The sequence below is a fragment of the Sus scrofa genome, chromosome 9, assembly GCF_054392235.1.
Source record: "Sus scrofa isolate SSC_HxYL_T2T_F1_AM1 chromosome 9, Sscrofa_HxYL_maternal_Yorkshire_Landrace_v2.0, whole genome shotgun sequence".
Classification (NCBI taxonomy): domain Eukaryota; kingdom Metazoa; phylum Chordata; class Mammalia; order Artiodactyla; family Suidae; genus Sus; species Sus scrofa.
In genome coordinates, this window is record NC_139391.1 from 53,952 (window position 1) to 80,818 (window position 26,867).

The window sequence follows — 26,867 nt, forward strand, 5'->3', positions numbered from 1 at the left end:
ATAATCTGTGCAAGGCCTGCCCTCGTGAGCCCCAGGGGCTTCTGGGTTATTGCTCAGGTGAGCTCCATATCCTGGGCAAGGCCTGCCCTTGTGAGCCCCAGGGGCTTCTGGGTTATTGCTCAGGTGAGCTCCATATCCTGGGCAAGGCCTGCCCTTGTGAGCCCCAGGGGCTTCTGGGTTATTGCTCAGGTGAGCTCCATATCCTGGGCAAGGCCTGCCCTTGTGAGCCCCAGGGGCTTCTGGGTTATTGCTCAGGTGAGCTCCATATCCTGGGCAAGGCCTGCCCTTTTGAGCCCGGGGTGATGATGGGTTATTGCTCAGGTGAGCTCCATATCCTGGGAGGAGCCTGCCCTCGTGAGCTCCAGGGGCTTCTGGGTTATTGCTCTGGTGAGCTCCATATCCTGGGCAAGGCCTGCCCTTGTGAGCCCCGGGTGATGATGGGTGATTGCCCAGGTGAGCTCCATATCCAAGGCATGACCTGCCCTCGTGAGCCCCAGGGGCTGCTGGGTTATTGCCAAGGTGAGCTGCATAACCCGGGCAGGGCCTGCCCTCGTGAGCCCTGGGAACTGGAAGGGGCTTGTGAACAAGCATCCTTTGCAGTTGGTACAGAGTTGTTTAGTGTGATTCCTGGGGGCATTGCTGGAATGAAATGAGAACCAGAAAGTGCTGCACATCCTTGGACCCCCACCCAGACTCATCCAGAGTGACAAGGTCAGTAGGTGGGTGTTGGCCACTGTGCCACATGAGGGAGGCCCCATCAGTACCTCTTGCTTTTTTCACCTGATGACATGGAGGCTTCCTTAGGACAGAGTGGACAGCCCACCCCAGGCGGGAGCTCCTGGTAACCCTCAGGGGACATGGGAGGGAGAGGCCAGGAGGGAGGGGAGAGGGTGCCCAGGCAGAGCCATGGGCTGGGAGACCAAGGGGGGTCTTTCTGGGTCTGAGCTGGGAGTGGACGAGCAGGTGGTGAGTGCAATCTTCTCACATGAGCCTAAAACCACTTCAGGGGGAAATGCCTGCTGCGTGACCCCAACACAGGATTGTAAGGCAAAGTCCAACAAAGAAAGGATTTGAAGGATGAACCCCACTGAAGGGAAGGCTCACAAAATGAATCCTCCTAAGCGGAGGCCTGTGAGCTGGTCCCCTCAGAGGAGGGCCGTGGAAACTGCCATGGCAGGTAATCCCCCTGAGGGGGCAGCGGGTGCGCTGCTGCTGGTCACTGTGCACAGCACAGGCCTGGCCCTGCGGACATCAGGACCCTGTCATCTAGGTGTCCTCGGGTAGCCTCTGTTTTTAGGCATAAAAGGGGAGCAGCTCAGGAGGGTAAAACATTTTCAGAGGATATATTTGATGACTGCGGTCCTTGGTTGTTGATTTCTTTCAGTCATAATCCTCCTGGTTTTAGATCTGATGTGGGTATCATAGAGGAGTCAAAATTTAAGTTTTCACAATCTGTATTTGTGGCTTCAGTATCATTGATGACAGTGTAATGGCTAGGGAAGAATTATTGATTTATGTGTCATGTAAAGAATGCAATGATGATAGGACAGTTAAGATTATAATGGCGGCTTAGCAAATGGTTCAAGTTGCCCTACCTGTGCATCTAGTGTATGTATTTGGGTCATTTTAGTTGTCAGCAGGATGGATGATCTGGCGGGGACCTGGGATAGTGGAATTGGGCCACTTCTGGTCTGCCCTTGTGGGAGCCTGGGCTGACTTCTGAGTCCTGACCACGGCCAGAGAGATTGGTAATGTTTTTGTTTTGCATGTTGAAATGCTTAATGACAAGCATTTTGTGCACTTCGCTGATGCAGGTGAAATGTGGAGCCTTATGTTGATTTATTCTCCAAGAAACGGACATCCCACTCCCACCAAGGGGCAAATCCCTGTCCAGAGGTGAAAGACCCCACCTGTGTGACATGTGACCCACAGAAGAGCAGCCCCAAACTACTTTAAAACTGAGTTGTCCACATGGTAGATTTAGCCCTCTCCGTGCCCTGTCTACACTGTGCGTTTTTAGACATGACCAAGTTCGGCCCACACTAGGATGTGGGGTCCTGGGTAGAGACCCAGCTTCAGTCCTGAGAGCTTTGAGGGGGACATGGGGTCGTGGGTAGAGACCCAGACTGGCCGCAGTCCTGGGAAGGTCTGTGCCTCTGTCCAAATGTCTGTGCTTAGATGTCAGATCTGGAGCTGAGCTGGACTTGTCACAGCCTCTGCTCTAAGGCTGGTTCTCTACCTTGCCTGGGGGTCATAGCTACAGGGGCAGAGGGAGCCTAGTCCTTACCCCTGCAGGTTCACCTTCCCTGGGGCTGGTGGAGGCGCCTCAGGTGAGCTCCCTCATAATTAAACCAATTCACCAGGGAGCTCCTGCTGTGGCGCAGTGGGTTCATGATCTGACTGCAGGGAGTTCCCATTGTGGCTCAGTGGAAATGAACCTGATTAGTATCCATGAGGATGCAGGTTCAATCCCTGGCCCCACTCAGGGGGTTAAGGATCCAGCACGGGCCTGAGCTGTGGTGTATGTTACTGATGTGGCTTGGATTTGGCATTGCTGCGGCTGTGGCATAGGCTGGCAGCCATAGCACCAATCGATCCCTAGCCTAGGAACTTCCATATGCTGCATGTGTGGCCCTCAAAAAAAAAAGAGTATGCAACAGCTCTGGTCTCTGTGGTGGTGCAGGTTCAATCCCCAGCCTGGCACAGTGGATTAAAGGATCTGGCATTGCTGCAGCTGCAACATAAGCCTAAGCTGCAGCTTGTATTCAATCACTGGCCCGGGAACTTCCATATACTGTGGGTGCAGCCATTAAAAAAAATAAACAGGATTCACAGGGTGAGGAGGGAGGCGGGTTTGCCTGGTGAGTTGATTGCTGGGCACGTGGGTCTGGGTGTAAGGCCAACTAGCAGCAGGGGAAGTTGCCTCTGAGGTCTCCTTCTAGTTGCTTATCCTTGCTCAGCAGCACCCAGTCCTGCACCTCCTGTGTCAGTCTTGCCTTCCAGGGAGTTGTCTCAGCACTTCAGCAAGACAAAGAAATGGCTGAGCCTGCTAGAACCAAGGTATTGTGCTCAACTTTAGCATAAATGGCTAAAAGCAATTAAAATAGCCCAGAACCAAGGGGAAAAGAGGTGGAGACTGACTTCTCTGGGACAAACTGAAAAGAGGGGAGGAGGCAGACCCTACACTCCTTCTGCTGTCCTAGCAGGTCCCAGGACCTGACTCATTCCCATGTTGGGGGCCCACTCAGCACAGCCCTAGCGTCCTGGCCAAGGGGACCTGTGACCCCAGGTGCAGGGTCTGGAGAGGTGAGGTCACCCTGGTGCTGGGTCTGGGGATTGTGTGGGTCTCACCCCATCCGTGTGGGTCAGGCTCTGGTTCAGGGGAGACCCCATGTCTTCCTCCAGTGTTTCTTGTCCTCCCTGAAGTTTCAAATATCTGAATTGAGGGTGTTGCTCTGAGGAACCTGTGGTCCCCTTTGTTCTCTTTCTCTTGCCATATCAAATGAGGACAAGCACCTTGAGTGGTTGTGGCTCAAATTTCGGCTGAGTGACAACCCTTGGTGTTATCCTGCTGATATCGTAGTCTATCACATGTCCAACCCATTCGTGTCACTGCTGCCTGGGTTCCCCGGACGGAGCTCCAGGAGCACGGACTAGCCCCCCTAAGAATGATCCCCATGTGCCACATGAAAGTACCATGAGGGCCTCCTTGGTGGGGGACAGTGCTTGGGCCTCCCATATTTGTGATAAAGAGGATTCAAACTGGAATCTGAGTAAGACATCAGGGGTTTCTTTGTTTTGTTTTAGCTTTTAAGGGCCGCACCTGCAGCATATGGCGGTTCCCAGGCTAGGGGTAGAATCAGAGCTGCCGCAGCCGGCCTACATGACAGCCCCAGCAATGCCTGTTCATGAACCCACTGAGCGAGGCCTGGGATTGAACCTGCACTCTCATGGACACTAGTCACGTTCACAGCCACTGAGCCCTGACAGGAGCTCCCAAGGCATCATTTCTAAATGTAAGTGAACTGTAGCACACGTCACACCCTCATCACCATTTTAAGTTCACGTTTTTAAGGCATCAGGTACACTCACCTTTTTGTGGAGCCCTCACACTATCCATAGAATAGTTCAGCTTTTAGACCCGAGGTTCCACAACCATGAAAGTCTCACTCCCCACCCCCTCTGGCAGCCCCAACACCACGGGCCACTTCTGTCCACGAGTTGTCACCTTCAGGGCTCCCATTAGAACAGAATCCTCTGCTGTTTGCTGACAGGTCAACTGCTTGCCAGGTGGTCTCTGTCCTGAGGCAGGAAGGACCCTGCAGGGGGGACGCGCAGAGGATGGGGTGTGATACCAAGAGCATGGAGTTCACACAGGACACAGTGTCTTGGAGTTCCCGTCGTGGCGCAGTGGTTAACGAATCCGACTAGGAACCATGAGGTTGCGGGTTCGGTCCCTGCCCTTGCTCAGTGGGTTAACGATCCGGCGTTGCCGTGAGCTGTGGTGTAGATCGCAGACGCGGCTCGGTTCCCGTGTTGCTGTGGCTCTGGCGTAGGCCGGTGGCTACAGCTCCGATTCGACCCCTAGCCTGGGAACCTCCATATGCTGCGGGAGCGGCCCAAGAAATAGCAACAACAACAACCAAAAAAAAAAAAAAAAAAAAAAAGGACACAGTGTCAGCGTCATGACACTTTCTCAGGCCACCTTGTCACCCACAGGGAATGTTCCCATTACCCAACTCAGAAGGGCATTGGGGGTGGCCTGGGGCCCCGGAGGCCCCGTTCCTTTCCTGGACTTCAGAAGGCATGTTCCCCATGGGCTCTGGATTCACCCACCTCTCCGCTGTCACCCTCTGTCCCATCTTGAACATGAAAACGACTTCTACTGAGCACTGGCCTGGTTGATATCAGGGTCCTTTAACTTAGGCATCCTGTCATGGCAGCTCTTTTCAGGCCTGAGGAGGGAACAGTTCATGCATGTAAAGCATTTTCAGAGGAAATTAATATTTGATGACTATTTATACTACTCAATTGCTGACTTCTGTTAGTCATAATACTTCTGGTTTTAGATCTGATGTGGGGGTTACAAAGGAGCAAAATTTATATCCTTACAATCTGTGTATTCATAGATTCAGTATCACTGATGACCGTAGTTTTTATGTTTAGGGAAGGATTACTGATTTCATGTATCATGTACAGGACTTACAATGATAATAGGGCAATTAAGAGTAGAATGGTGGGAGTTCCTTCTGTGGGGCAACGGGATTGGTGGCATTTCTGCAGTGCAGGTTAGATCCCCTGCCCAGCATAGTGGTTAAAGGATCTGGTGTTTTCACAGCTGTGATGTAGGTTGCAGTTGTGGCCTACAGATTTGATCCCTGGCCCTGGAACTGCATATGCCGTGGGGAGGCTGAAAAAGAAAAAAATTTGAGGATGTTGGCTGGTAAATGGTTCATATTATCTACTTGTGCATCTAATGTACATGTATGAATCCATTCAGTTGTCAATATTAGTGAAATAATATAGAAAACTAGAGAGGTTACCCAAAAATAATTACTTTTTGGCCCCACCAGTGGCATGTGGAAGTTCCTGGATCAGGGATAGAACCCACAACGCAGAAGCAACCCACGCCACTGCAGCAGCAACGCCAGATCATTAGCCCACTCTGTCACAAGGGAACTCCCCAAAGTGTCTACCAATGTGTGGTCATGAAAAATTTATTCCACATTAGATGATGTTGCCTCTTGAGAGCCTGTGTGGAATGGATATGCAGGATTTTTGCCTATGATTTAGTTTTGACAAAGTTATGCACTTTTTACACGAAATCACACTCGTGGAGAAAGACGCAACAGTCATGGTGTTGGCTGACACCGTTGACAAGGATTCCGTTCCTTCCTTCTTTCCTTTTATTTATTTATTGATTTAGGCCACCCTCACAGCATGTGGAAGTTCCTGGACAGGGTTGAATCTGCACCACAAGCCACAGCAGTGACAATGCCAGATTCTCAACCTCCTGAGCCCCAGGGGAACTCCCTCTTCGCTCCTTATTGTAAATGTTCATAGGTGGGCTCTTCAAACCTCTGACGTGGAGAATGTAACCACTCTAGATTAGCAGTAGGAGTTTCCACTGAAGAAACTTCTCCCTGGGATGCAAATACCTCTCAAAGTATGGAGATAAGTACCCTTACTGCTGTTACTGAGTGAGTGAGCCTAGAGGGGAAGCATTTCATGTTGTGTGTGTGTCAGGGGAGTTGGAGTCATGTCATGACATCCCTGAAAGGCCAAGAAAGTGCTGTGGGAAGAAGGTCCTATTTACTCCTACAAATGACATTGTGAAGTGAAATTCGGCTCATGTTTAGCTAAGCATATATCTGAGAATGGTGAAAATCAGCATATGGAGCCTCCTATAATAGCGAAGATGGCTCCACTGACATTACATAATGGAAGTGTGCTACTACGTCATACGTAGAACAATGGCCCTGAACGCACTGGCTAAGATAATTCCTGTCAAACCACCTGTTATAAAAAGAAAAAGCCTAAAGCTCACAAGGTAGTGGGAGATCATGTTCTACTCCCTCTCTGAAGAGCTACTAATCAGCTGAATATCTTTACTCCTGTAAGAATAGCAATAGTTACGGCAGCTGATGTAAAGTAAGCTCATGGGCTGACATCTCTCCCTATGGCAAATGTATGACGGCCCCACAAGACAGGCCCTAAAAAACCAATGGACATGATTCAAGCCATTCCCATATATCTGAAAGGTTGGTTTTGTCCTAAATAGTATGTAATGATATGTGAGACTATTCCAAACCCTGGTAGGCTATGAATATAGACTTCAGGGTGACCAGAGAATCAAAATACATGTTGGGATAGGATTGGGTCTCCTCCTGCAGGGTCAAAGAAAGTAGTAGTGTTTCTATTTTGATCTACAGTATGGTAATTCTGGCTGCTAGGACTGAAAGTGATAATTATAGTAATATGGCTATAATTGGGGCAGATCAAACAAATAATGGTGTTTGGTATTGGAATAATGGCTGGTGGTTTCATATTAAAGATTGTAGTCATAAAAGTAATAGCATCGAGATTTGAGGAAACATCTGCTAAAAGCGAGGAGAAAATGGTTGGGTCTACAGAGGCTTCTGCATGTCCCATATTTCTGGCTTCAGGTGGATGTATGTTTCAACCAGTACAGAACCAGCTCTACTACTGATGATATGAGTAGGAGTAGGAATGAGGGAGAAGTAGTCAAAAGCTAGTATCATTTATTTGGGGAAATGCTACATCAGACGCCCCAGGTATTTGTGGGAGAAGACAATTTCTAAAACCTCCAATCATAATGGGTAAAACAATAAAGAAAAGCATTAAAAATGCAGGGGCTGCCATGACTACATTATAGATTGAGTCATCTCCAAGTAGGCTCCAGATTAGCTTAGCTGAGCATGGATTAATAGACTTAAGGTGTTGCCTACTGTTCCAGCTCAGGCACCAAACAGTACAATGACAATACACTTGTGATTCGTTGAAAAGAGCAGTTGATGAACACAGGCAAAACGGCTGAGCAAGCATTAGACTAGAAATCAAATGAAAGAGCGTGAGTCCTCTTTTTGCTGAATCTTGTGATGAATCAACAAACTTAACTGCAAATTCAAAGAAGCCTCAATTCTTCAGGTGCTTTTCCAGATTTTTCTTTGTTCTCAAAGGTGAGAGTGTATTTACCTGTTAACTAAAATTTCCTGGGGTGGAAACCCATCTTCAAGTGTTTTGTAATCCTTATTTTCAGGAATTAAGTACATTGTACCTGCTTAGAATTTTGAAAGCTCTTGGTCTAAACCAACCTAAACTCCTAGCCCATTACTGGTAGAATGGGTGTTAAGGCCAGTGATGGTGTGGATATGACAGTCAGTGATGATAGAAAGGTGATTTGCTTTGTGTGAGTGAATTGTTGTTTTAAGTTTACTGATGGGAATATAGTTATTTGGAGAATGATAGACACAAATAGAAATACATGCTGAGTCGTTCTCTGATAGGTAGACTGATGTTATCATTTTTGTTCTCTCTCTTTTTTTTTTTTTTGTCTTTTTGCCTTTTCTAGGGCTGCTCCCATAGCATATGGGGGTTCCCAGGCTAGGGGTCTAATTGGAGCTGTTGCCGCCGGCCTACACCAGAGCCACAGCCACTCGGGATCTGAGCCACATCTGCAACCTACACCACAGCTCACGGCAACGCCAGATCGTTAACCCACTGAGCAAGAGCAGGGACCAAACCCACAACCTCATGGTTCCTAGTCGGATTCGTTAACCACTGAGCCACGACGGGAACTCCTCATTTTTGTTATCTCTCGCGTAAGTATTCACTTGGGTAAAAACCCTCGTGGTGGGAGCCTTCCTGATGATGCTCTAATTACGAAGCTGAGGGTTGTGATGGGAGGTGTGTTGTTACTCGTGTGTGATAATGACGCTGTTGTGGCGCATAATCGGTGCATCATTGGTAAGAAGACTGTTACTATAGAAACCATTGCATTAGGATGGTTATGGTTGGATTATGCATCATAGTATCTGTTACTCATTCTCTATGGGCAGTCGATGAGGAGCCCATGATTCTTGTAGTTGAACTTGCTTGAGTTCCCTGCAGCCTCCAGTTACGATTCATAGTACAGCTGTAACCAACGGTACGATGATGGGTGGTGAGATGTGGATCCAAGTCTGTCGCATTAACAGCATCAGGCCTACTGCTCGTAGACTGCTTTGAGTTATTTCAGGCACTCAGAAATAAAACGAGGAAGATCCTAATTTTAGGACAAAAGCTATTATTTTGATGGTGGGTGCTGTTGGACTAAAGGTTTTTATAATTTATGGTGTTCACTGGCCAGGGTATATTGGATTAGCAGTAACAGCCGTCATAAGCAGTATTGATGTGGATTGTTTCAGAAAATATCTGTTGGATGCTTCTACAGCTTAGGGTTTAATTTTTTATTAGGAGGAGGATAGTGTTGACCAGTATGAGCCTGTTACTACAATTATGCTCCCGAGATGGTGGTCAGTAAAATGATAGCACAACAACGTGGTTTATTAGTGCACGAAGACATAACACAACATGTCTAGAACATCTTGGGTGTCTGGGCCCAATAGCTCACTTAGTGGACCTGCTGTAGCATGTGGTGTAACGTGGTGACAAGGAGCATGTAAAGCTCTTAACAGCAGCTCAATTCCTGCAATTCTAGGAAACGTCTATTATTCACTCTCAACTCTTTTGTCAGACATATGTCTCATGTTTGTGGGGGGATGTCTGATGTGAAGATATGTAGTGAAACTGCTCACATACTTTGGTACACTTCTCATAATGTTAACAGTAAAAAAATTTATAATAGATGTATAAGTCGATCGTATCAATATTATGGGTAGGATGCTCAAATTCATAGAAAGGAGATTGTTAGGAGTGTTTTAATGATGACATTGGCTGTACACAATTCTGGCTTATAGGGTTGTGAAATGCTCCTAAAATAGGATTGTTGTGAAAATGTTGATGAGAATGATACTGACATACTCTCCAGGAAGAACAGCGTGAATGTGCCTGCTGCATTTTCTACATTGAAACTAAATAGAGCTTTTAATTCCACCTCCGTTAAATCAAATGGGGCTCCACCGGATTTCTCCTTTAATAATCAAATTCTGGGCAGGGGTCAGGATGGGAAAATTAGTCATGGGTGTTTTTGTGTAATAATTACTGGCAAACGTGTAAATGGTCCATTTAGCAGCAGGGCTGATAAGAGAACAATAGCTTGTGTTTCTTCATATGAGATTTCTACTGCCCAGAGTTCCAGGTGTGTGTGTGTTCTGAATCTGAAACTCATCCAGCTCAGAGGATTGAATACACTGTGAGGCTTCATACAACTAATATAAACAGTACGCCTAGGTTTATATTAATTAGTGGATAGGGCATGGGAAGAGGAACTCATTATGTGACAGCCAGGGTTAAGGCGAGCACTGGTGCTAAAATATATACCTTGATGATGGTAGGATGGCCATTGTGGTTCTTTAATACATAATTGGACTGCATCAGGAATGTGTTACAATAATCCATAGGAGCTGATGTTGTTTGGCTCTCTCCAGGTTTGTAGATAGCCTAGATTTTTAATTCGGTTACTGTAAGGAATGCTATAGCAAGTAAAACTGGGTAGTGAAAGAATGCCTATTATAAGCATATTCTTAGGATTGTGGTTCTTTAATACATAATTGGGCTGCATCAGGAATGTGTTACAATAATCCATAGGAGCTGATGTTGTTTGGCTCTCTCCAGGTTTGTAGATAGCCTAGATTTTTGACTCAGTTGATGTAAGGAAAGCTATAGCAAGTAAAATTGGGTAATTAGTGAAAGAATGCTAATTATAAGCATATTCTTAGGAAGAGGACTTGAACCACTGTGGATAGAATTTCAAGTTTTATACAGTTGCCGGGCTCTGCAAACCCTTACACACCCTGTTCTGCATTGGCGTATGTATAAATCAATTGAATGTAGATTATATCATCATTTAGTTTGAAGGCATTTTGAAAATTAGGTCTTACATCTCTTGTCCTTTCACAGTGGGAGAAATCTATGATAGATAGAGCGACCAGGACCACTCCAGTCTAACACGTAGGACTCCAGTCATTGAGCAAACAGACCATTATACCCAGTTACGCCACTGGGGTGTCCTGATCCAGCATCAAGGTCGTTACTCTGTCGAATTCTAGAATAAGATTGCACTGTTACCCTAAACGTTATTCTCCAAGGTCACCCCAACCAAAATTGTGAGTCCAGTAAAAACTATGTTATTCTTTAAAGTTCAGTTATTGGAGTTTTTATTGATTAATTAATTAATTAGCCCACTGAGCCACAGCAGGAACTCCTTATTTCCCCTTTTATGTTTGGTACTTGTTAATAGGTTATGAAAACTGTTCTGTATTTGCGGAGGGTGGTGGGCAGTGTGTCTGTGCTTCATGACTTGATTCAACTAAGCACTTTATTCTTAATTTTCTACTAAATCTTCCTTCAGTTGTTTATTTCATAAAAACTTTTGTATAAATTACTTAATGCTTTTGAGGTAGAAAACATACCCCCTTCTTCCCTCCTATAGGTTACACCTTCATCTGAGATTTTTATGTCTGATAATTATGCTCATTGTTTTTTTGGTTGGTTTTTTTTTTTTGTCTTTTTGTCATTTCTTGGGCCGCTTTCATGGCATATGGAGGTTCCCAGGATAGGGGTCGAATCGGAGCTGTAGCCGCCAGCCTACACCAGAGCCACAGCAACACAGGATCTGAGCCACGTCTGCAACCTACACCACAGCTCATGGCAATGCCAGATCCTTAACCTGAGCAAGGCCAGGGATCGAACCCGCAACCTCATGGTTCCTAGTCGGATTTGTTAACCACTGAGCCATGATGGGAACTCCTGCTCTTTGTTCTTTACCAGCATTTTCTGAGGATGTCTAATTTTTTTTTTTTTTGTCTTTTTGCTATTTCTTGGGCTGCTCCCGCAGCATGTGGAGGTTCCCAGGATAGGGGTCTAATCGGAGCTGTAGCCACCGGCCTACACCAGAGCCACAGCAACGCGGGATCCGAGCCGCGTCTGCAACCTACACCACAGCTCACGGCAACGCCAGATCGTTAACCCACTGAGCAAGGGCAGGGACCGAACCCGCAACCTCATGGTTCCTAGTCGGATTCGTTAACCACTGCGCCACGACGGGAACTAATTTTATTAGAAATTAATAGACTGGGACAACACCCATATGTATATGGAGCTAGTAAGTTCATCTAGTCACTTATAGTGCCTCACATTAAATATGAAACTACTTCAACAGGGTGAATAGAACTTTATACATATAAGATTTATGCATTTACGTGACATTAGTATTCAGTGTAGTAGTCTGTTAAAATTGACATTGATATATTTAATATATTTTCTTTTGGAGATTATTAAAATGTACTTTATTTTGTTTGAGGTACATGACAGCTAGGGGGGACATCATTTTGTTTAAGCCTTATATATCTAATTGATTTGTATTATTAGCAGGCTCTGTTGTAGTTATACTAACTTTCTGTCACTGAAGTAGTGGCAATATCTTTGTTAGATTGGTTAGTTGACTCTTATGCAGTCACATGCTTTGCCTTGTTGGGGGGTTTGGCCAGGCAATAATGGCATATGAAGTATGAGATTGAGTGGGAGGTAGGAGGATTTGATTAGGGAAGCTATTTACCTGATAAGCCTGTGAGTGTGTGTAATTACTCTATGTCCTGTGACCATTCACTCAATAACACATTATGGTTTATCATGTTGGTAAATACTATAAAATTTAATCCCAGCTACAAGTTGCTTGACTGTGATAAGGCATCTGATGGCCACAGCTGAGTCACAGCCTCCTCCATAATTAAAAATACCAAATGCATAGAGCCAGTTACATGTGAACACAAGCTGATATGATAGTCCACTGGGATGTCTTACTTAAGGAGAAAAAGTGGGCAGTTAAGGGTAAAAATGGCCCTAAAATAAGTACCAAATGCAAGATATAATTCCTTTGGAGTTTCCTGGTGGCCTAGTGGTTAAGGACTGGTATTGTCACTGCTGTGGCTTGGGGATGACCCCTGGCCCTGGAACTTCAGCATGCCACAGGTATGGACAGATGGATGGATGGATAAATCATTTATAGAAATCCCCATGATTCTTGGGCCCTGAACTAGGAGAGAGGCACATTTGTGGGCAGGTTGATGATTTATCAAGGCTTTCTGACTATGTTCTGGTTGTTGGTTATGATAAGCATGTTGACTGGAAAATGTTTGGATATAATGTGATATGTAGAATTAATAAATATAGTCCTATACACTATCAATCACTTCAGTTACCCCATGAATGTTCTCTAGTGACTGGAATCTAATCAGGATTGAACTGTCTTTTGTTTTGTAGCACCTGCAGCATGTAGAATTTCCCAGGTCTGGGATCAAACCCAAGCCACAGCAGTAACCTGGGCCACAGCAGTCTTAATGCCAAGTTCTTAACCACTAGGCCACGAGGGAATTCCTGGATTGAACTGTTTAATGTGTCCTGTAATAACAGTAGGCTGAAGTACATGCTTATACACATGAGGGAGATAATTGATACATAATTACACGATCATCTATTATATATAATAAAACATAGGTATTGTACTTACATGTGTGGAAGGACATGTGATGCACAATGTAAATAGTAATGTCAGTTTTATGATAAAATTTTTAGTATTTACACAGCACGTAAAGATAGTGTAAATGTCCCATATGCAAATGGTTCAGGGAAGAGTTTAAGTTGAATTCCAAATTCGGGAGCTGAAGGTGGAGCTAGAGCTTCTTCCTTGAATCTTAAGGAGATGTGTTGCTCTACTTTTCTGATTTACAGACAAGGGTAGTAAATATATTTCAAAGTCTTTTTTTAAGGTGGTCATTTTCAATCATACTTGTCATTAGCATAAGGACAAGAATGAAAATAAAGCATAGAATAGGGGAGTTCCCATTGTGGTTCAGTGGTAACAAACCCAAATCATACCCATGAAGAAGCAGGTTTGATCCCTGGCCTTGCCCAGTGGTTCAAGGATCCAGAGTTGCCATGAGCTGTGGTGCAGGTCATGGCTAAGATCCCACATTGCCATGGCTGTGGCGTAGGCCAGGAACTATAACCCCAATTCAATCCCTAGCCTGGGAATTTCCACATGCCTCACCAGTGGCCCTAAAAAAAAAAAAAGGGAAAAAAAGCATAGAATAGATGCTAGTTTGGGTTTTTGTAGCCAAAAAATGAAACCAAAGCTGAGATGGATGCCCAGGTTTTATTCGGTGGGCAAAGAATGGATAAGTAGGACCTTAGTTCATGGCTGAAGTTCCCAGTCAAGTTAGGAGAGGTCTTTGATTTTAAGGAGTAAAGATAAAGGGAGGAGGAGTGAAGCTAATGACAGGGAGGCCAGCCCATTGCTCTTCAGGGAAGGGTCAGGGCTTTCCTGGAAATGGGTGCCACCCCCCTTTTATGATTTTTTTGGTCAGCATCTTCCAGTCACGACCACCAGTAGGTGTGTCATCTAGTAGCTAATGTGGCAAAATCTGTTGAATGAGACTCGGAGTCTGGGGAGGCCAGAGTCGTCATCATCCTGATTCCACCTGGTTCCGTCTGGTTTGTCTCTTCCTATACCTTCCTCCTCTTGTCTCCAGACCTTTCACTTCTCGATACACGATAACTCCAGTTCAAGGAGGGTTTCGCAGGCTTTGGCAAGGATCTGCTGTTGGCTCTGGCAACAACACCCCCTTTCCTCGTCACTACTCCCCATTCTTGAGGGGGAAGGTCTGTCTTCTGGGGCTGCTTCCTGCTGAACATGGGCATAGGTTTCCCCTGGATTGGAGGCGCAGAACTGTCCCTGCCCCGTCTAACATAAGCCCGAGCTTCAGAAGGCTGCAGCCTCAGTTCTTGTACCCTTGTGTTAGTATCATCTGAAGTTTGAGGGATTCAAGCTCTTTGCTAACAGAGTTGACAAGGCGGTTATGGAAGCAAGGCCTGAAGACGAACAGGAGGTTAATGCAGTCAGTGTGCCAAGAAATGGAAGAAACCAGTTTAAACTAGAAAGGCTCTCTTTGACCTTATTCCAGATGGAGCTTGGATTGGGACCTTTGGGAGTATATCTTTGTGCCCTTTGAGTTGCTTATACACCTCTTCTACGGTTACCTCAATCCGACCAGAGTTACTCCCATGCATGTGGTGGGTTTTATTAATAACTATGCAGAATTTCCCTTGCTCAGCCAGGAAGTCGTCAAGGGCTAGCCTATTGTCAAGTACAATATTTTCTACTGAGTCCAGAGAAGTATGGAATAAAGCATCCCTCATGCTTTTAGGCAAGTCCTCAGGGGCTCGTGTAAGGATTTGTGCAGTGATTTCATGGTATGCAGAACTTCCCCAGGGGGCCACCAAATCCCCCTTGTCTAGTCCAAGAGCAATCCCTACTCCTGCTGGAGGGAATCTTTTTGCCCCTTTATCTCAGTGCTGGGTGATGTTATGAATGGTTATACCTAGGTTCCTAGAACTTACCAGCCTAGTGTGCATTGTGCACAAATGGGGCATCATTTAAGCAAGGATCTGGCATTGCTGCAAGATGCAGCATAGGTTGCAGATGCAGCTGGGATCTGGCATTGCTGTGGCTGTGGTATAGGACAACAGCTGCAGCTCCTATTTGACTCCTACCCTGGGGACTTCCATATGCCTCAGATGCAGCCCTAAAAAGAAAAACAAAAAACAAAGAAACTTCTGGACATATATCTGGAGAAAACCATAATTGGAAAAGTTATATGTACCCCAATATTCATTGTGGAACTACTGACACTATCCAAGACATAGAAGCCACTTAAATGTCCTTTGACAGAGGAATGGCTAAAGATGTGGTATATATAATGGAATGTTACTTGGCTGTAAAAAGAATGAAATAATGCCATTTGCAGCAACATGGGTGGACCTAGAGTTTAACATACCAAGTAAATCAGAGAAATAGCTTATGAGATCCCTTCTATGTGGAATCTAGTAAAATTATACAAAACTTCCTTATAAAATGGAAACAAACACAGTTCCTGAAATCAAACTTATGGTTACCCAGGGGGAAACCATGGGGAGGGGGAATAAATTGGGACAATAGTATTAGTATATACACACTACTATGTGCAGAATAGATAACGAGCAAGAATCTGTTGTAGAGCACAGGGAAATAGACTCAATATTCTGTAATAACCTATGTGGAGAAAAAAATGAATACCTCTGTCTCTCTCTCTCTCTCTATATATATATATACACACACACACACACACTCCAGTAAAATTAAATAATAAAGGGAAACATTCCAATTATGTCAAGACACTCATCAACGCTTGATCTCCCTCTTCCCACAGCACTTGTGAGAATGTGAATAGTCCCTAAAGGAAAAATCATGTTGAGTCCATATGAGACCATGTATGGGAGGCACATTCCTGAAGGAACTGGCTCCGAGACCACCCTGGGGGATATGGACCAGTAGAAATACGCCTTTCAGAGAGGGGGAAATAATCACAGCTTTACACCACGCGACGATCCAGAACTACCTTCTCCTTCTGAGCCACAGTGGGAAATCCAGGAGTTCCTTTTGAGGGTTTGATTTGTTCTACTTTCCTGAGGATTGTGGTTTCCAAGTGGAGGGTAAACCCCATGTAATTCCTACAGCTCTAGAGACTCCCTTCGTAATTTGGGAACAAAGGCAGGCCCCTTGTCCCTCTTGATGGACTTAGGGGGCCCAAACGGGGAATTCTTTCCTTGAGAAAGGTCTTAGAAACCTCCAAGGCAGTCTCAGTTCAGGTGGGAAATGACTCCATCCAGTCTGAGAAGGTGTCAGTCAAAACCCACAAACATCTAAAATTCCCTTGTGCCCAGAGCATTACTGTAAAATCAGTTTGCCAGTCTTTTTTTTTTTTTTTTTTTTTTTTTTTTTTTTTTTTTTGTCTTTTGTTGTTGTTGTTATTGTTGTTGTTGTTGTTGTTGCTATTTCTTGGGCCGCTCCCGCGGCATATGGAGGTTCCCAGGCTAGGGGTTGAATCGGAGCTGTAGCCACCGGCCTACACCAGAGCCACAGCAACGCAGGATCCGAGCCGCGTCTGCAACCTACACCACAGCTCACGGCAACGCCGGATCGTTAACCCACTGAGCAAGGGCAGGGACCGAACCCGCAACCCCATGGTTCCTAGTCGGATTCGTTAACTACTGCGCCACGACGGGAACTCCAGTTTGCCAGTCTTGACCTGAATATGTGCTTCGATACCAGATAGGGGTCACTCCAGTGACCTTGGGGAGGGTGAGTTTGGGGCCTGTCCTGGAGGCAGGGCAAGCTTCAACCAGCCTAGTAGTGTTGGACAGGGAGAAAGGACCGTGCTGGGAGATTTTGAGAGAGAGAGCTCGTGGACTCATATGAGGCCTGTGGTGGTTCTTAGAGTGAGAGGAGGAGGGAAATCAGCCCAAGAGGCGTTAGCTTGAATATTGGGCAAGCACTGCTCCAGGATCAGACTTGCACACGGCGCGGGGCCTGGAAAGCTGGACCGGTGGTCATGAATGAAGAGAGGAAAAGCAGAGTTTCCTTGGTGGGCAGGCTGCGACGATCCTACAGACCTGTCTCTCGGTTCTCTGAAAAATTTCTTCTTTTTCTTCCATTCGAGCCTCTCCCTCCTCTGGATCACCCCCGAGGAAAAATATGACTCAAGAAAAGTCACATAAATTAGGAGGGGAGGATGATTAATTTTTAAAAAGTTTACCTGATTCAGAGTGGCCGTGGCTCATTGACTAAGAGAAATGGTGAAGGATTGGGAGGAGTGAGTGCCATAGCTGAATTGGAGGGGGAAAATACTCCCTCTGGACAGATCTTGGTGGTTCTTAGAGGAGGAACTGAATCAGCTACCCCAGGGCAGTCCATGGGTTTGTTCAGGAGGCAGGAGGAGGTGCTCTGAGTTGTCATTGGAGAGAATGGCCGCTGGAGGGCGCTGAAGTGCCATCCAAGCACAGCAGCTGCTTGGTGTTGGCACTGCTGGGCTCAGAGATGGGGTTGCAGATGGGGATGCTGGGTACCCCAGGAGATGTCCCGCCAGGAGGGGTTGCTTACAGGTCGCAACTGACCCTCCAGGACAAATTGACTTACCTGGGGAAAGGAAACTTGTTCCACCTTCACACATCTGGGTCATTTTCAAGCGGCACAGCTAGCCCAAAGCCCACGTTAAAGGACAGCTCTTCAAGGTTCAGACTGCCTTTTGATTCTCCAGAGGTAGAACTCCGAAACACAGGCAGTTGGTTTGAGTATTGGGCATTTGGTTTTCCAGAATCAGGCTTCCATGATGTTTGGCATCTGGAGAGCAGGGCCGATGGTCATCCGTGGAGAGTATAAAACAGGGGTCCTTTGGAGGGCAGGCTATGCCCATCCCAGAAACCTGTCTCTTGAGTGTTCTCTGAACATCCCACATTTTTCTTTGATCTAAGCCTCTCTCTCCTTTCGTGCACCCCTGAGGGGAAATCTTACCTAAAGCCAGGTCACATGAGATAAAGGGTGGCTAAAAGGAGGACAGAGGGGAAATAATTTAAAGCCAGTTATCTGACTCGTAGTGCATTCAGCTGATGGACTTCAAGGGCTGCTGATAGGGAGCAGGGAAGGATATGGGAGACCTTGAGAGAGAAACACCACCTTCTGTAAGGCCCTTGAGTTTTCTGAGAAAGAAAGGAGGACCAGATTAGGCTCGCAGATGGTCACGAGCAGCGCAGACAGAACCATTTGCCATTGGGAGGCAGAGGATGGGATCTGAATTGTCAGCAGAGGTAATGGTCGCTAGAGGACAAGGAGCCCTGACATTGCCCAGCTGCAGCTTGGCACTCCCAGACTTAGAGACAGGGTTGGAAATGGTGCTGGTGGAACCCTGAGGATGTGCCCAGCAAGGAAAGGTGAGTTACAGGTTGCTTCTGACTCTCAGGTCCAAAATTCCTCTCCTGATAGTGGGTACACAGTTCTTCCTTTACAACTAAAGGTCATTTCCGTGCTGCTGGTGGAGCGCTAAGACTAAACGGTTTGGCAGGCTGCCTGGGGTCTCACTGCCTTTGGATTCTCCAGCATCATAACCCAGAATACAAAATATCTGGCTTGATTCCTGAGCATGCAGTTGTCCCAAATCAGCCTTCTGTTACATGCACAGGAAGCCAGTGCTTGAGGATCTGAATGGAGTGTGAAACAGCACCAGTGTTTTGTCTGTCCAGGCTCTGCTCCTCACTGGGATATATCTCACAAACTTCTCCCCCGAGTGCCTTTTCATTTTTCCTCCTGAACCAGTGCCTCCTCTCATTCATCTCCAGGGAAAGGGCACTCTCTAAGAGGCGATCACATGTTTTACGGTGAGCAGATGACTTTCCAGCTGGTGACCTGATGTGAAGTGGGATGGATCAGTTGATGGACGTAGAGCAGTGGTGTTGGGAAAGGAGGAAGCAGTGCCACAGGAGACTTTGAGAGAGAGACAGATTGCCCTCTGTCAGGCGGGATGTGGTTTTCGTTAGAGGGAGAGTAGGTTGGAAATCAGCTGTCAAGTGCACAACCCTAGTGCAGTCCACCCCTGGGTTTGGTCAGGAGGCAGAAGGAAGTCCTCAGAGTGGTTATTAGAGAGAACGGTTGCCAGAGCACCGGCAAAGCCCAGAGGTGCTTGGGATCGGCCTGTGCCAGCACAGAGCCAGAGGTGAAGATGGGGCTGGTGGATCCCCCAGGACATGCCTAGGGAGCAGGGGTAGGTTACAGATCACCACTGACTCCCCAGAATAATTACCTCACCTGTCTGCCTTCCCATCTGTGGGGCGCTCTCAGACAGCTCAGGTGGCCTAAAGTCCAGACACTTGGGCAGGCTGGCAAGAGTGGTGACTGCCTTTGGATTCTGCAGAGGCAGAAAACTGAACACAGATGTAGTTGGCTTGGCTACTGGGCATGCAGTGCTCCAGGATCATGCCTGCACCATGTTTGGCATCTGGAAAGCTGGGTGGGTGGTCATGAATGGAGAATGGAAAAGCAGAGGTTCTTTGGTGGGAAGGTTGCCCATTTCCTGAAAATTGTCTCTGGTCTCTTGAAATTTCTTTCTATTTCTTCCATCTGAGCCTCTCCCCCCTTTCATTCACCCCTAAGGGAAAAAATCTTAGTTCAAGACAGGTCACATAAATTAAGGCGGGAGGCTGATTTAATATAAATCCAGTTACTTGATTTGCAGTGGGTTCAGCTCATAGACTAAGAAGAATGCTAAGGGATAGGGAGGAGTGAGTGCCATGGATGACTGTGAGAGGGAAATACCCCCATCCTGGAAGGCACTTGGTTGTTCCTAGAAGGAAAGGAGGAATTACATCAGCTCTGAGGTACCCAAGCCCAGTGCAGTCCATGGGTTTGTTCAGGAGGCAGGAGTGGGAGGGCTCTGGGTTGTTATTAGAGGAAATGGCCACCAGAGGGCACTAAGGCACTGGGCAAGCCCAGCAACTGCTTGGTGTTGGCACTTCCAGGCTCAGAGATGGGGAGGGGTGGATTCCCTCAGGAGGTGTCTGGTGAGGAGGGGAAGGTTACAGGCCGCCCTTGACTCTCCAATCAAAATTGGCTCACCCGGTAAAAGGGAAATGGTTCCACCTTCAACGCATCTGGGTCACTTGCAGTCAGCTCAGATAGACCAAAGTCCACACCTTTGGACTGGCAATCAGGGGTCTGGCTGACTTTTGGTTTCTCCCGAAGAAGAACCCTAAACCCACAAGCAGCTGGTCAGAATATTTGGCATGCATTTCCCAGAGCCAGGATTGCATGGTGTTTGCCTAGGAGAGCTGAAACCAGTGTTCCTAGAGGGAGAGGATGATTTACATTGGCTCTGAGGTGTACAAGCCCAGGGCAGCCCCATGGATTTGTTTCAGAGGCAGAAGGGCTTTGGGTTGTAATTCAAGAGATTGGCCACCAGAGGGCAACAGAGCCCAGCAGATGCTTGGTATTGGCCTATCCCAGCCCAGAGGTGGAGTTTGACTTGGGGGTGGTGGATCAGCCATGGTCATGCCTTGTGAAGAGGGCCGGGTTACAGGTCTCCTTTGACTCTTGGGTCTAAATTAGCTCACCTGATAGGAAGGACCTTGTCCTGCTCTTCCCAGCTGCGGGTCACTTTCTGACAGCTCAGGTAGCCTGAAGTCCAGATGATTGGACAGTCCGTGAAGCGTTCTGACTGCTTTGGATTCTGCAGAGGCTGCATCTGAGACAAAAGGGTGTGGGCTGGAATACTGGGCTTGCAGCGCTCCCAGAACAGGCTTGTGCAGTGTGTGACCTCTGGGCAGTGGGTGGGTGGCTGTGAATGGAGGGTGCAAAAGCAGCATTTCCCTGGTCAGCAGGTTCATCCATCCCAGAGACTCATCTCTTGAAGGTTTTTTGTAAGTTTCCTTCTTTTCCTACCGTCTGAGCTTCTCCCCTCCTCTCATTCACCCCTGATGGTGAAAATCTCACCTCGACCCAAGTGACAGAAATGAAGATGGGGAGGCTGATTCATTGAAATCTGGTCACGTGATTGGGAGTGGGTTCGGCTCAATGACTCAGAGGAGAGGGGAAGGATTGGGAGGCGTGAGCACTTTTGCTGACTATGAGAGAAAAATGGTTGTTTTAGAATGAGAGGAGGGATTAAATCAACTACCCAGTGCACAAGTCCAGTGCACAAGTCCAGTGCAGTCCATCCAGGGGTCTGTTCAGGAGGCAAGAGGCAGGCCTCTGAGTTGTCATTAGACATAATGGCCGCCAGAGGGCGCCAAAGCGCTGGCCAAGCCTGGTAGCTGCTTGGTACTGGCACATGCAGGCTCAGAGATGGGGTTTGAAATGTGTATGGGTGGATCCTCCAGGAGGGGTCCAGCAAAAATTGGTTACTGAACCACTGCGGCTGACTCATCTGGTATAAATAAATGGAAAGAGTTCTGCCTTCCAGATATCTGGCTCAACTGCAGTCAGCTCAGCTAGCCCAAAGCCCACATTATTGGGCGGGACTTCTGGGCTCAGCTGGCCGTGAGGCTCTCCAGAATTAGAACTCAGAGCACCCAGGAAACTGGCTGGAGTACTGTACATGCAGTTTTCTAGAGTCCATGTGTTTTGCGTCTGGAGAGCTGGGTTGCTGGTCATAAATAGTGAGTGTAAAAGCCGATGTCTTTTAGAGGGCAGGCTGTCTTTATGCCAGAGCCCTCTCTCTTGAGGGTGTTCTGCAAAATTCCATAGTTTTTCCTCCATCTGAGCCTTGCTCTCCTTTTGAGCCCTAGTGAGGGAACATCTTTCCTGAAGCCAGGTGACACAAAATAAGGGCTGGCAATGTGGGGGTGGGGGTGGGAAAGAAATACAAAGCCAGTTTCCTGACTCAAAATGTGCTCCCCTGATGGATTCAAAGGAGTGCTGACAAACAGCGCACAGGGAGGCACATAGGAGACTTAGAGAAATTCCATGCTCCATAAGGCCTTTGATTTTTCTGTAAGAAAGAGACAGGAGGAGGAGGACAAAATTGAGCTCACAGGTTCTCAAGAGCTGTGCCAGTGGGGCCAGGTGAGTCAGGAGGAAGAAATTTGGGATGAGACTGGCTGGGAGTGGAAATGGCCACTGGAGGACGAGGAACCCTGACATACCCAGCTGCTGTTTGGTTTTGGCACTTTCAGGGTCAGAGATGGGGTTGGAGGTGGCACTTGCAGCACCCTGAGGATGTGCCCAGCAAGGAAAGGCAAGTTACAGGTTGCTTCTAACTCTTGGGTCCTAAACAGGTCCTCTGAGAGTGGGTGCACTGTTCTTCTTTCATGACTAGTGGTCACTTGCATAGGGGGTCACAGAGGCCTAAGACCAGATGACTTGGCAGGCTACCTGGGAGGGGGAGAGTCTGAATGCCTTTGGGTTCTCCAGCGGTAGGACCTTGAATCAACAGGTATTTGGTTTGAGCCTTGGGCATGTCCGTTTTCAAGAACTGGGATTTGGTCAGGTGTGGAATCTGCAAGCAGTGCTCGTGAACCTGAATGGAGGGTGTAGAGGTGACGTCTTACACCCTCGGGTGTAACGTAAGACACAGACCTCAGGAAGGAGCACATCCTCGCCAGCGGAAAACATCACTTCTACACACTCCTTTTCTCCTTTTCTTTTACCTGAGTCACTGCATCCTGTCAGATGCCCCCGAGGAATGATCCACAGATAGAACTAGATCGAGGAGATTAAGGCAAGCAGACGAATGTCCAGGTGGTGAGTTGACCTCACATGTGATTGGCCAGGGGGTGCAGGGTAGTGATGTTGGGTAGGGAGGAGGAGGGAATGCCCTGGGAGACTTTGAGAGGGACCTTTGGCCTCTGTAAGGAACCAGTGGTAATTAGAGTGAGAGTAGGAGAATATTCAGCCATCAGGGGAACAAGGGGAGAGCAGTCCATTCATGGCTTTGGTCAGGAGGCAGGAGGAAGGGCTCTGAGCTGTTGTTTGAGAGAATGGCCACCAGAGGGTGACAGAGCACCAACAGAGCCCAGCAGCTGCTTGGCATTGGCAAATCCCAGCCCAGAGGTGAGGTTGGAGTTGGGGACGGTGGATCCCACAGGGATGTACTTGTGAGGAGGGCCAGCTTACAGATGCCCTCTTACTCTCACCTCTGACCTTGTCCTCCCTATCCCATCTGGGTGTCACTTTCAGACAGCTTGGGTAGCTTAAAGTCCTGATGATTTGACATGCTGTCAAGAGTTCTGACTGACTGAGGATTCCACAGAGACAGACATCCAAGCCCAAAGGGCATGGGATTGAACACTTGGCTTGCGGTGTTCCTGGATCAGGCTTGCCTGCTGTTTGGCATCTGGACAACCAGGCAGGTGAATGTGAATGGAGAGGCAAAAGCAGAGGTTCCTTGGTCAGCAGGTTGCAACCATCACAGAGACTCAACTCTTGAGCGTTCTCTGAAAAGTTTCTTCTTTTCCTTCCATCTGAGTCTCTCCCCTCCTCTCACCCACCCCTGAGGGGGAAAATCTGACCTCAATTCAGGTCCCAGAAATGAAGAGAGGGAGGCTGATACATTGAAATCAGTCACTTGATTTGCAGTGGGTTCAGCTCAATGACTTAGAGGAGTGGGAAAGGATTGGTAGGAGTGAGTGCCATGGCTGACGTTGAGAAAAAAATAACCCCATGGAAGGCGCTTGGTTGTTCACAGAGTGAGAGGAGGGATTAAATCAAATATCGGGTGCACAGGCCCACAGCAGTCCATCCAAGGGTTCTGAAGTTCAGGAGGCAGAAGGCAGGGCTCTGAGTTGTCATGAGAGAGAATGACCGCCAGAGGGCACCAAAGAGCATATCAAGCCCAGCATCTGCTTGGCACTGGTTTTCCCAGGCCAGAGATGGAGTTTGATTTTGGGGGGGGGTGGATCCCCCCCACCTCCAGGACATGACTTGCAAAGAGGGCTAAGTTACAGGTCGCCTCTGACTCTCATGTCTAAATTAATTCACCTGATAAGAAGGACCTTGTCCTGCCCTTCCTATCTGGGGTCTCTTTCAGACAGCTGGGTAGCCTAAAGTGACGGTGATTGGACAGGCTGTCTAGAGTTCTGACTGCCTTCAGATTCTGCAGAGGCTGCCTCTGAGACAAAAGGGCATGGGATCGAATCCTGGGCTTGAAGTGTTTTGTTGTGGAACATGCATCCATGTCACTGGGCCTCTGGACAGCTGGGAGGGTGGTTGTGAATGGAGAGTGCAAAAGCAGCTGTCCCTTGGTCTGCAGGTTGCATCCATCCCAGAGGCTCCTCTCTTGAGGGTTCTCTGAAATTTTTCTTCCTTTCCTTTCATCTGAGCCTTTAATGCCCTCTCATTCACCCCTGACAGGGAAAATCTTACCTCAAGCCAACTCCGAGAAGTGAAGAGGGGGAGGCTTATTCATTGAAATCTGCCCCCCAGATTGGAGTGGTTTCCACCCAGTGACTTAGAGACGTAAGGAGGGATTTGGAGGAGTGAGCACCAAGGCTGACTGAGAGAAAAATAAGCCCCCGGAAGGTGCTTGGTGGTTCTTAGTGTGAAAGGAGGGATTACATTGACTATTGGGTGCACAATCCCAGTGCAGTCCAAGCAGGGGCTCTGTTCAGGAGACAGGCTGTGAGTCATCTTTAGAGACATGGCTGCCAGAGGGCTCGGGAATGCCAGCCAAGTCCAGTACCAGCTTGGTAGTGGCACTTCCAGGTTCAGAGATGGGGTTTGAGATGGGAATGGGTGGATCCCGCAGGAGGCGTCTGTTGAAAAGGTGTTACTTACAGGCTGCAGATAACTCCTCAGTCCCAATTGGCTCACCCAGTAAAAGGAAAATCATGCTGCCTTTCAAATAACTGGGTCACCTTTAGTTGGCTCAGCCAAACAAAGCCCGCGTTATTGGATGTGCCTCCAGGGTTCAGGCAGCCCTGGGGTTCTCCAGAAGTAGAACTAGGAGCACTCTGGCAGTTGGCTGGAGAATTGGGCATGCAGTTTTCCAGAGTTCTAGGGTTTGGCCTCAGGAGAGCTGGGCTCCTGCTTGTCAATGAAGAGTGAGTGTAAAAGCCAACGTCTTTTGGAGGGAGGCTGACTTTATGCCAGAGCCCTCTCTCTTGAGGGTGTTCTGCAAAGTTCCTTAGTTTTTCTTCCATCTGAGCCACTCCTTCCTTTTAAGCACCACTGAGGGAACATCTTACCTGAAGCCAGGTGACCCAGAATAAGGGCTGGCAAGGCAGGGTGGGGTGGGTAAGTAATGTAGAGCCAGTTGCCTGACACAAAGTGTGCTCCCCTGATGGACTCAAAGGAATCCTGACAGATAGGGAGCAGGGAGGCATATGGAGGACTTGGAGGGAGAAGTGACAAACTCCATAAGGCCTGTGATTTTTTCTGAGAGAGACCGAGAGAGACAGAGACTGAGGGAGAGACCAAATCAGGCTCCCAGGTGCTCAAGAGCAGTGCCAAGAGAACCAGACGGGGTCAGGAGGCAGACGTTTGGGACGAGACTGGCTGGGGTGGTAATGGCCTCTGGAAGATGAGGAGCTATGACATGCCCAGCTGCTGTTTGGTGTTGGCACTACCAGGCTCAGAAATGGGGTTGCAGATGGCACTGGTGGCAGCCTGAGGATATGCCCAGTGAGGAAATTAGAGTTATGGGTCACTTCTGACCCTGTGACCCCAAACACCTCCCCTGTGAGTGGGTGCGTAGTTCTACCTTCATGACCAGGGGGTTATCTGCACAGGGGTAATGGCGCCCTAAGACCAGATGATTTGACAGACTATCTGGGGTTGGGGATGATCTGAAAGCCTTTGGTTTCTCCAGAGGTACAAGCCTGAATCCACATGTTTCAAGCCTTGGGCATGTCCATTTAAGAGAAGGGGTTTTTGTTGGGGGTGGCATCTGGAAAGCAGTGCCTGTGGACCTGAATTGAGTGTGTAGAAGCAGGATCTTTGGCTGCCCAGGATATGCTGTTCCTGAGAGCTATGTCTCAAATTCCTTCCTGGAATTCCTTTTCTTCCTTATCTACCTGAGCCACCGCTTCCTGTGAGTTACCCAGGAGGAGTGAACCATAGCTAGAACTGCATCGCATGTATTAAGGCAGGCAGATGAATTTTCAGTCGGTGAGCTGACTTGAAGTGGGACAGGCTGGTGGACATAGCACAGTGGTGTTGGACACGGGGGAGGAGGGAGAGTCCTGGGAGACTTTGAGAGACACATCTGGCCTCCTGTTAGGCACAGGGTGGTACTTAGAGTGACAGGAGGAGGGAGCTCCGCCATCAGGTGAACAAGGTGAGTGTGGTGCATCACGGCTTTGGTCCAGAGGCCAGAGGAATGGCTGTGAGTTGTTATTTGAGAGGTTGGCTGGCAGAGGGTGAGAGAAAACAGGCAGAGCCCAGGAGCTGCTTGGCATTGGCATATCCCAGGCAAGAGTTGGCGTTCCAGTTGGGGGTGGTGGGTCCCACAGGACATGCCCTGCATGAGGGTCTACTTTGCAGGTTGACACTACCTCTTGGGTCTAAATTAACTCACTTGATAGGAAGGACCTTGTCCTGCCCTTCCCATCTGAGGATCACTTTCCAACAGCTCAGGTAGACTAGAGTCTCGATGATTGGACAGGCTCTGAAGAGTTCTGACTGCCTTTGGATTCTGCAGGAGCTTACATCTCAGCCCAAAGGCATGGGATTGAATACTGGGCTTGCAGTGATTTTGCAGATCAGACTTGTATGGTGTTCAGCCTCTGGAGAGCTGGGCAGGTGGTGGTGAATGGAGAGTGTAAGTGCAGCGGTTCCTTGGTTGGCAGGTTGAATCCATCCCAGAGACTCATCTCTTGAGGGTTATCTG

General features: G+C 47.8%; 1 long non-coding RNA gene across 1 annotated transcript in view; it reads left to right on the plus strand.

Moving 5' to 3' along the window:
* Positions 1 to 554: 554 nt before the first annotated feature.
* Positions 555 to 26,867, plus strand: part of LOC110258639 (uncharacterized) — a 49,926-nt gene continuing 23,613 nt past the window's right edge. The window contains exons 1-2 of the long non-coding RNA XR_014816694.1: positions 555 to 711; positions 10,582 to 10,707. This is a non-coding gene — a long non-coding RNA (uncharacterized LOC110258639). The remainder of the gene's footprint in view (positions 712 to 10,581; positions 10,708 to 26,867) is intronic.